This window comes from Triticum urartu, chromosome 1A (assembly GCF_056163025.1).
Source record: "Triticum urartu cultivar PI428250 chromosome 1A, HENAU_Tu73, whole genome shotgun sequence".
NCBI classification, from domain to species: Eukaryota; Viridiplantae; Streptophyta; class Magnoliopsida; order Poales; family Poaceae; genus Triticum; species Triticum urartu.
Genome location: NC_141873.1, coordinates 333,309,190 through 333,320,945, shown reverse-complemented (window position 1 = coordinate 333,320,945; position 11,756 = coordinate 333,309,190).

Here is an 11,756-nt window from a genome sequence, read left to right as displayed (position 1 = left end):
CTACTATGAAGATCATGGTGCTACTTTGAAGCACAAGTGCGGTAAAAGGATAGTAACATTGTCCCTTCTCTCTTTTTCTCTCATTTTTTTATTTGGGTCTTTTCTTTTTTTATATATTTTTATGGCCTCTTTTTTTGGGCTTCTTTGGCCTCTTTTATTTATTTATTTTATTTTTCGTCCGGAGTCTCATCCCGACTTATGGGGGAATCATAGTCTCCATCATTCTTTCCTCACTGGGACAATGCTCTAATAATGATGATCATCACACTTTTATTTTTCTTATAACTCAATAATTACAACTCGATACTTAGAACAAAATATGACTCTATGTGAATGCATCCGGCGGTGTACCGGGATATGCAATATGACAATGATGGAGTGTATCATGATAAACGGAACGGTGGAAAGTTGCATGGCAATATATCTCAGAATGGCTATGGAAATGCCATAATAGGTAGGTATGGTGGCTGTTTTGAGGAAGGTATATGGTAGGTGTATGATACCGGCGAAAGGTGCGCGGTATTAGAGAGGCTAGCAAAGGTGGAAGGGTGAGAGTGCGTATAATCCATGGACTCAACATTAGTCATAAAGAACTCATATACTTATTGCAAAAATCTAGAAGTTATCAAAGCAAAGTATTATGCGCATGCTCCTAGGTGGATAGATTGGTAGGAAAAGACCATCGCTCGTCCCCGACCGCCACTCATAAGGAAGACAATCAATAAATAAATCATGCTCCGACTTCATCACATAACGGTTCACCATACGTGCATGCTACGGGAATCACAAACCTTAACACAAGTATTCTTTAAATTCACAACTACTCAACTAGCATGACTTTAATATTATCACCTCCATATCTCAAAACAATTATCATGCTTCAATCATTTCTTAGTATTCAACACACTCAAAAGAAAGTTTCACAAATCTTGAATACCAAGCATATTATTATTAAGCAAATTACCATGCTATTAAGAGACTCTCAAAATAATTTAAGTGAAGCATGCGAGATCAATAGTTTCTTTAAAACAAATCCACCACCGTGCTCTAAAAGATCTAAGTGAAGCACATAGATCAAAATTATAACGCTCAAAAGATATAAGTGAAGCACATAGAGCAAAACTACTACGCTCAAAAGATATAAGTGAAGCACATAGAGTATTCTATAAAATTTTAATTCATGTATGGCTCTCTCAAAAGGTGTGTACAGCAAGGATGATTGTGGAATACTAAGACACAAAGATACAAATAATACAAGACGCTCCAAGCAAAACACATATCATGTTGGTGAATAAAAATATAGCTCCAAGTAAATTACCGATGGAAGTGGACGAAAGAGAGGATGCCTTCCGGGGCATCCCCAAGCTTTGACTTTTTGGTCTCCTTGGATTATCTTGGGGGTGCCATGGGCATCCCCAAGCTTAGGCTCTTGCCACTCCTTGTTCCATGATCCATCAAAAGAATTCACCCAAAACTTGAAAACTTCACAACACAAAACTCAAAATAGAAAACTCGTGAGCTCCGTTAGCGAAAGAAAACAAAAGACCACTTCAAGGTACTGTAATGAACTCATTATTTATTTATATTGGTGTTAAACCTACTTTATTCCAACTTCTCTATGGATTATAAACTATTTTACTAGCCATAGATTCATCAAAATAAGCAAACAACACACGAAAAACAGAATCTGTCAAAAACAGAACAATCTGTACTAATCTGTATCTAGCGCAAGATCTGGAACCCCAAAAATTCTAAAATAAATTGCTAGAAGTGAGTAATTTATCTATTAATTATATGCAAAAAGAATTAACTAAATATCACTCTCCAAATAAAAATGACAGCAGTTCTCGTGAGCGCTAAAGTTTCTGTTTTTTACAGCAAGTTCAACAAGACTTTCCCCAAGTCTTCCCAATGGTTCTACTTGGCACAAACACTAATTAAACAAAAAAAACACAACCAAAACAGAGGCTAAATAATTTATTTATTACTAAGCACGAGAAAAAATCAAGTAAAAAAAATAATTTTGGGTTGCCTCCCAACAAGCACTATCGTTTAACGCCCCTAGCTAGGCATAAAAACGAGGATAGATCTAGGTATTGCCATAATAGTAAGATAGATTATTGAAACTCATTTCATATTCTCTATGTTCGGCAGAAAGCTTTCTTTGAGGCAAGAAAAAGTAATCAAAAGGACTAAATTTAACGGGACAAAAGTCTCCAAGATCAACCTTGGGAGGTATACGTTCCTCCTTTGGTCCTTCGTAATGCACAACCAATTCATCATTATAAGCATTCTTTTGACGGAACTTTGTAAGCCTATATTCAAGAGAATATCCTAGATCATTATTTCGAATAGCCAAATCATCATTAATTCAGAAATTCTATCAACTAAAATATTGGTAGGAACCCTTCTTCTAAGATTTTCATTGAAAGCAGCATAATCTAGAGATTGAAAACGCATTATTTCTTCTTGATCAAAGAGGATAGTTACTATGGGAGGACGGCAAGCGTCCACCCTAAATGCGCAAAGATTTCTTTGGCTTCTCTTATTATGAATCTAAACTCATGAGCCAAAAAGATAGTAGTGGCACGCTTAACAGAAGAATGCTCAATATTAGAAAATTCCAGAAAAATCCTTTGTTTGGAAGGATGCATGTGCATGAATTGTCTTTCAAGTTCAACTACAAGCATGGCAATAGCGTCCGCAAGACTACTAGTTCTGTGAAGGATAGAACTACCCATAGAAGGTAAAGCACCGGCACAAGTAAAGAAATCTTGAATAACTCCTTTTCCAATAATATTACCACTACCAACACGGAATTTTTTTGTATGAAAGATGGTAGGTTCTTTAGTAGGAGCATCAGAATTTTCCATGATATTGTTATCGCTCATATTGGCGATAACTTCCCTAGTTTCAGACATAACGACAAGCAAGAGAACTAGCACACGAGCAAACAAAAAGCAAACGGGCAAAAAGAGGCAAATAGAGAGGGAGGATAGAGAGAGAGGGCGAATAAAACGGCAAGGGTGAATTGGGGGAGAGGAAAACGAGAGGCAAATGGCAAATAATGTAATGCGAGAGATAGGGATTGTGATGGGTACTTGGTATGTTGACTTTTTGCGTAGACTCCCTGGCAACGGCGCCAGAAATCCTTCTTGCTACGTCTTGAGCTTCCGTTGGTTTTCCCCGAAGAGGAAGGGATGATGCAGCAGACTAGCGTAAGTATTTCCCTCAGTTTTTTAGAACCAAGGTATCAATCCAGTAGGAGCCCATGCTCAAGTCCCTCGTACCTGCACAAAGCGATAGCTACTCGCAACCAACACGATTAGGGGTTGTCAAGCCCTTCACGGTCACTTACGAGAGTGAGATCTGATAGATATAATATTTTTGGTATTTTTGGTATAAAGATGCAAAGTAAGAAGTAAAGGCAGAGTAAAAAAGCAAAGCAAGATTAAAGTGATGGAGATTGATATGATGAGAATAGACCCGGGGGCCATAGGTTTCACTAGTGGCTTCTCTCAAAAGCATAAGTATTCTACGGTGGGTGAACAAATTACTGTTGAGCAATTGACAGAATTGAGCATAGTTATGAGAATATCTAGGCATGATCATGTATATAGGCATCACGTCCATGACAAGTAGACCGAAACGATTCTACATCTACTACTATTACTCCACTCATCGACCGCTATCCAACATGGATCTAGAGTATTAAGTTAAAAACATAGTAACGCCTTAAGCAAGATGACATGATGTAGAGAGATAAATTCATGCAATATGAAATAAACCCCATCTTGTTATCCTCGATGGCAACGACACAATACGTGCCTTGCTGCCCCTTCTGTCACTGGGTAAGGACACCGCAAGATCGAACCCAAAGCTAAGCACTTCTCCCATGGCAAGAACTACCAATCTAGTTGGCCAAACCAAACGGATAATTCGAAGAGACTTGCAAAGATAACCAATCATACATAAAAGAATTCAGAGAAGATTCAAATATTATTCATAGATAGACTTGATCATAAACCCACAATCCATCGGTCTCAACAAACACACCACAAAAAGAAGATTACATCGAATAGATCTCCACAAGAGAGGGGTAGAACTTTGTATTGAGATTCAAAGAGAGAGAAGAAGCCATCTAGCTACTAACTATCGACCCGAAGGTCTGAGGTAAACTACTCACACTTCATCGGAGAGGGTAGGATGATGTAGAAGCCCTCCGTGATGACGGCCCTCTTCCGGCGGAGCTCCGGAACAGGCCCCAAGATGGGATCTCGTGGATACAGAAAGTTGCGGCGGTGGAATTAGGTTTTTGGCTCCTGTTCTGATCGTTTGGGGGTACGTGTGTATATATAGGAGGAAGAAGTACGCCGGAGGAGCAACGAGGGGCCGACGAGGCAGGGGGCGCACCCTAGGGGGGCGCCCCCCACCCTCATGACCGCATCTTTTGTTCCTTGGATCAGGGTCCAAGTCTCCTGGATCACGTTCGGTGAGAAAATCACGTTCCCGAAGATTTTATTCCGTTTGGACTCCGTTTGATATTCTATTTCTTCGAAACACTGAAATAGGCAAAAAACAGCAATTCTGGGCTGGGCCTCCGGTTAATAGGTTAGTCCCAAAAATAATATAAAAGTGGAAAATAAAGCCCAATATAGTCCAAAACAGTAGATAATATAGCATGGAGCAATCAAAAATTATAGATACGTTGGAGACGTATCAGCAACCCGCTGTCGTTGGTGTGGTGCCACTGCTGCAAATCACGCAGAGTCATCCGTCGCGTCTCAACCACAATCCGCAACCCTGGCCGAGTCTTCTACAAATGCCCGAATCATGGGGTAATAATATGTTTAAGTGTTGTTCTGCTGCTTTCAGTTGTTGAGTTTTTTTTAATAGTTTGGTTGATGATCTACCAATTTGATTCGTGCAGAAAAGGGAAGATTCGTGTGATTTGTATTTCTGGGAAGTTGCTGATGTGGGGGAATGCAACTACGCTGATTATTTTGTTAGCCGAGGAATCCATATACTAGCAGGTTGGGGTGTTGGACAACTAACTGAAGGAACGGCAGAAGAGGAAGATGCAGTTCCTCTAATCATGGCCAAGCAACAGCTGCTGAACGGCCTTGACAGCAATGAGGAGATGAGAGAGCTCGTGAAGATAATGGGCAAAATCGATGTGCTCTGTAGGATGATTGTCTCTTTATTTGCAGTGTATGTAGCACTCGTGATGTATTCAGTGGCTACGACATGAGCACTTTGCTGAAACTAGTAATGAATGAAACCTGTGTAGCAGGCTGGGCGTAGTGTTGTGAACATATAATGATTTCTATTAATGGAAATCAGGGGGTATCCCCTTTTGCTCATATAAATAAATAAATAGCAGAGGCCCTGTCGGGTCAGCTTTGTTCTCATTCGAAGACATCGAGCAAATTGCAGTCCAACAGCAAACTATGTCATCAAATTCAAGTTTCACGGCCAAATATGAGTACAACTAAACAAAAATGTCATCATGTTTTAGTTCTCATACAATCACCAAACACAAATCAGCATACATAACAAGTGATGTTCTCACAGCAAAATACTAAACAACATGTTCATGAGGTTTCAGTTGTCATAGAAAACACAATTTCACATAGTAGATAAAAAACGTCTTCTGACAGGCAAATACGACAAAAGCAATGTAATCATCATCCGCAGCAGCAGCGTCAACATCTTCGCCATGTGTATCAGTCTGAATCGTAATTCCCCACGGTGTCATCTTCTTCTTCATCCTCAACGTCCTCGAACGTTGGCTTCTTCTTGATCAACTCTTGTATGTCCACAACACGACAGGCAATCTTTTCGCCGGCGTCATTGACGTGATGGTTCTCAAAGATATTAGGAACATCTATGTTATCTTGTACATCAGGAGCAGTGTAAGCATCATCTTGTTGTGCAACTTCATTAAATGAATTCCTCTACTCAAACCTTTGCAATACTCTCCAGTCATCGCTACGTGCAAATGTGTCTTCCAAGAAAAATATCTGTGTTGCTTGATTTGCCAAAATAAAAGCCTCGTTGGTCTGGTACGCCGCCTTGACATTGATGGATTTGAAATAATCATCAGCTCTGGGTTTTGCGATCCTGGAAAATAGGTTATACCAATGACAGCACAACAGAACCACACACCGATGATCCTCGAAACTGGAGATATACTGCAACTGAATAATGTCTGTTATGTTAGCATACATTTCAGTTGTCTCTTTGTCATACGTATCCGTGCTCATGATGGCACTGTTTTGTGTCTTCCTGCCTTCGTCTCGTGCAAGGGTGTTGTAGCGCACATCTCCAACAACGCAAGATTCATAATGTCTTGCCCGAGTATCAGGACCCATTGCTAGTGAGTAAAGGGCATCATCAACTGCCTGCCCATCCTCCCGCATCTTCTTAACCTATGGTTAGAAAATAGACAAGCGATCATCTTATGTACTCAATATATTAAAAAAAACTGATAGTGCACTTCAAAAGCTTACATGGTTCTTGAACCATTTCGCAAATCCTGCCATAACTAGTTTGTCAATGTTATGTGGATTTTGTGGCAGTAACTCCTCTTTGTAGATGCTGCACAACATAGTGATCGCGTCAAACATCTAAATATATAAGAATGTGCTGCAAGTTTAGTAGATTACGATGTATAAGCTACAGTACTGCACTTACTTGATATAAGGTAGTATCTCAGAACAGTTATTCAACACATACCAAACCATTTTGTCCAAATCTTTAGGTTTGTCCTCTTGTCGACTCTTCCCTGTAACTCGAACAGAATAATTGAAAACATTGAGCCCGGGATTGTCTTCACCCACCTCTTTGCTAAGCTGATCAGCTATTTCAATGTATTTTGAGCAGAATGTCAACGCTTCTGTAGCAATGTAGGCCCCTCGGGTCTAGCTCTGTTCCTAACATAGCCCTTGAAAGTGCCTAGCCGCCTTTCAATAGGGTACATCCAGCCATACTGTACTGGATCTCTAAGTAGTGCCTCGTCAGGTAGATGAACAGCCAAATGCACCATCACATCAAAGAAGGCTGGAGGATATATCTTCTCAAGGTCGCATAGGATAGTTGGTATCTTGTCTCTAAGACGCTCCAAAGCATCTATCCTGATATTTCTACTGCAGAGTTCCCTGAAGAATTGTCCCAACTCTGCAACTGCTCTGTATAAGTCAGGGCGGCCCAATCCTCTAAAGATAACAGGTAAAACCCTTTGAAATAGGACGTGGCAGTCATGAGTTTTCAACCCTTGTACCTTGTTTCCATCTGCGCTGACTCTCCTTTCAGGGTTGGAAGCAAATCCATGTGGGAATCTCACATGTGACAGGACCTCGCAGAATTCTTTTCTTTCTACCCTGTCCAAGACGTACACAACTGGTGCCATATCCCGTGGTTTACCTTCATCTTGCACCTGCAAATCCTTTCTGATACCCAGGTGTGTCAAATCAATCCTAGATTTTAAGGTATCTTTCGTCTTGCCTTCAATATTAAGAAGTGTGCCGATAATGCTGCCACATATATTTTTCTCGATGTGCATCACATCAAGATTATGCCTTAGATCCAAATCTTTCCAATACTCCAAGTCCCACAAAGTGGACCCGCGGGTAAACAATAATCTCTCTTCTACCCTGCCACGCTTCCTTTTCCTGCTACCATTACCAGGATGGTTTCCTGGTGTAATATGCCTGACCTTCTCTAATTGCACTTGCAACTCATCGGCGGTGAGCCTCTTTGGCGCATCACAGTTTTCATGCTTTGCATTGAACACATGTCTTCGGTATTTTCTAGGATGCGGCTTGTCCTTGGCAAGGAAACGGCGATGTCCAATGTAACAGATCTTGATAAGTAATGCATATGACAGCGGATTCCTATCACAGCGAACACATGCATTGTAACCATGTGTCGTTCGCCCTGACATAGTGCCCAAAGCCGGATAATCATGAATGCACCAAATTATAACAGCACGCAGAAACAAATTAGATGGTGGGCTACTATATAGGTCTCGAGTGAGAACACCCTTCCATAGCTGTTGAAGTTCCTCCACAAGAGGCTCCATGAACAAATCAAAATCCTTTCCAGGACTTTTTGGACCTGGGATGAGCAAGGCCATCATGTAGTTTGATTCTTTGGTGCAGACATTTGGAGGCATGTTGTAAGGGATAACAAGCACTAGCCACATGCTATATGTGGCGCTCTGCTGGCCAAATGGGTTAAATCCATCTGAAGCTAAGCCAAGTCTAATGTTTCTCGGGTCAGCAGCAAACTCTTTGTGTTTATCATTGAAGCTTTTCCACTCACTACCATGAGATGGATGGCTCATTACATTCTGATCTCTGTACTCCTGGTTCCTAGAATGCCACAGTACATCCTCTCTTGTTTCAGCATCATGAAACAACCTCTGCAATCTTGGTGTAATTGGAAAATGTCTCAGAACATTATGAGGAATCCTCTTCACAGCATCGCCATCTTTCCATATTGATGATTTGCATTTCGGGCATTCACTTAAGTTGGCATAATCCTTCTAGAATAGAACACAATTATTCTTACAAACATGGATCATATCATATCCAATTCCAACTGCACGAAGGAAATTCTTCATTTTATTGTAGGTGTGTGGCAGCTCAGACGCATCTGGGAAAGATTCGCGGAAAGCAGCCAACATCGCATCGAGTGATTTGTTGGTCATCCGCTCAGATGTCTTCACCTGAAGAAAGGTGACCATAGCTGAGAATACTGACAACTTATTTCCTGGGGTGACAGCAACGTTGCATTGTTCCAACATGCGGGCCCACCATTTTTCTTCTGCAGGTGAAAGTTCATGGAATGCACGAGCATTTCGTAGCACTGTTTCAATGTTGGTCAAACTCACTGGCTCCGCCACCACCACCTCCTCCTCCTCTTCCACCTGAGCATCAGGCAGATCAAGATGGTGATCTGCTGCTTCCACGTAGTCAATAACATTGATGTTCACAGCTTCACCATGATTAACCCACCTAGTATATGTGACCGACATCCCATACAAGTGTAGATGATTTTGCATAGTTGACTGGGATCTTGTAACTGAATTCATACAACTGCTACACGGGAGAGCACATCTGATTTCGGACCACCGTACTCAGCTCTGATAAACTTCATGAAGTTTTCAACCCCCTCGACATATGCAGTGGAGAATCTTCGAGCAGAAGTTATCCAAGTCCTGTCCATCTGTTAGACATACAAATTAGTTCTTCTACTAGATATTACAGGAAAAACATATATGCTTTTTTATGAAGTGCAGAAAAAAATGCCTAGGTCGATGTCTAAAGCTATGGCAAGATATTTGGACGAGCAGATCTAAGTAACAAAATATATGTAAAGCTAATTCAGCAAATAGATTTGAGTGCCAAATTATGGCAGGCTGTTTCAGCAGTCAATGAGGCCGAGCACACAGCCATCGAACTATCGAAGGCCATCGCAGCAACAAAGATCGAGTATAAAACGGTGTAGAGCTATTTCAGCTAACAGATTGGCTACTAGACCATGGCAATCTACGTCACAATAAATATATGGCAGGATATTTTAGCAACTAATCGGCCTTGGCATGCCATCTCAGCTAAGCAGATTGAGTGCAGAACAGGGCAAGGAAGCTTCTTAAGCAGAGCATCTTGACAGTAAACTACTTCAGCAAACAGTGAGATTAACAGCGTCTATCAGCTAACATTCAGCGCTACACTGACATGAACGGAGCCTCAGTCTAGAATGCGCGTACCGTGGGAGAAGCTGACCGTCATGCGTCTCCACACGAACATCGCCAGCGGTGGCGGCGCTGACCGCTGTGCGCCTCCACAAGAACGTAGCCAGAGGTGGCGGCGCGGCTAGAGGACGACAGTCTACGAGAGCGTACTATGGGAGCGAGAGGATCGCCAAACCGCGGTGCCGACGTATCAGCGCGGCGGGGAGGGCGGCTTTAGCGGAGTGAATGGAGTGGAGGGGGACACGGGGGAGGGGGGTTTGGGGAATATTATTGGCTAGATGGCCGAAGGGCGGTTGAATCGGATTTGGGGGAAATTTTTGGGTGTGGGGAAGGATTTTCGCACGGTGGGCGGGGGGAGTTTGGCGCATGGTCGGTTTCTCCGAGTGCAGTCCCACGTGTCAGTGAAGAGGCAAGCCGAAGCTCGTTCCGTTTGCGTGAGCCATGTGCAGGACCGAACGTGTGTGGGGTGCAATGCGACCGCGACAGGAGTGCTGTGAGTGTACCGCATTTTTTTCCTTTTAAACTAGGTGCTTCGCCCCCTCAAAAAAAATATGTTGCTTTGCGTGATCCATCGATACTACTACTAGTAATTTGGTAATCCTGACTAAAACGGCGCGGCCGGGTCCTTTCCCGCGCGATATGCTGGGAGGTTGGCTTAGTTGGGTTTTTTAGGACGAGTAATGCTACACCTACGTAATCCCAGTTACGTAATTAACGTAATGTGAAACGTGTGAGCTGTTGATTGTAGATTGGGGGAGGGAGGGGCCCACCACCATGAAAATCAAGGGAGGACAGAGAGAGGCAATTTACGTTAACCCTTTCGTAGGTTCCCGTAGATGTAGAAAGATATGTCCGATCCTGCAATATAGGCCGTCCGATCTATATCTAACGGATAGGAAGGAAACTATGACAATTTACCCGCACTCCTCTCCACATTTGCAGATAAGGCTTTCCCTTGTTCATCCTTTTCTCCCAAAGATCTTGATCTTCCGTGCAACGCACAGGCATCTTGCTAGTACTCCTACAATATGTATATTATTGTGAAAGTTCATATACACCGGCTGAGAATAATGCAAACACGACAGATTTTCATTACATTTCGAACTTTTATAGGACAAAAAAATAAAAGAAACCCGACCCTAAACCTATTCTACGGCAGCGACCGACGTCCTCCATCTGTGATCTCCATGTACGGGGGCGGGGTTCAAGACCCGTGAAGTGAAGGTGCGGTCTCCGGCGAGGAAAAGTAGAACACGAGAGATGGACCGGCCAGTTGGCACACCATGCCCTGCCGCCTCCCATGCCCTACTCATCCTCGGAGGAGTCCCCGACCTCGGCGGTGCCGGACGTTGGACGGCGGCAAGTAGGACGCGTGGCTGACGGTGCTCCTGTCGTCGGCCGCCAGCGTGGCCACCGCTTGTGCGGCGACTTGAGCGAGGGCGGTGATGAAGCTATGTACCTAGGGTAGGGTCATGGATCTGTCCAGCATACCCTCCCCAAGGACATCTCTACAAATAATCAGAAGCAGTCGAAGAGAAAACATCATCCACTCGACCATGAAGATGTGCCTACTCGACTTCCTTGAAGACACTCGACCACCTTGAAGATGAGAAGCCCTCCACTCTGCAACGGTCGTGACTTAAACCATAGCTTTATGGGCATTTATAACACTTTATTGTAGACGTTACCAGTAACGCCCCACCTTTATGAACATTGAACCCTGTGTAATGGAGGGGAGCTGGGGTCCTGGCGCACTCTATATAAGCCACCCCGTCCTCTGGGACAAGGGTTCGCACTTTTGTAAACTCACACACACACATATAATCCAGTCGACCGCCTCAGAGCACCGAGACGTAGGGCTGTTACTTCCTCCGAGAAGGGCCTGAACTCGTAAAACTCGTGTGTACAACTACTCCATAGCTAGGATCTTGCCTCCTCATACCTACCCCCCATTCTACTGTCAGTCTTAGATCCACGACAGTTGGCGCCCACCTTG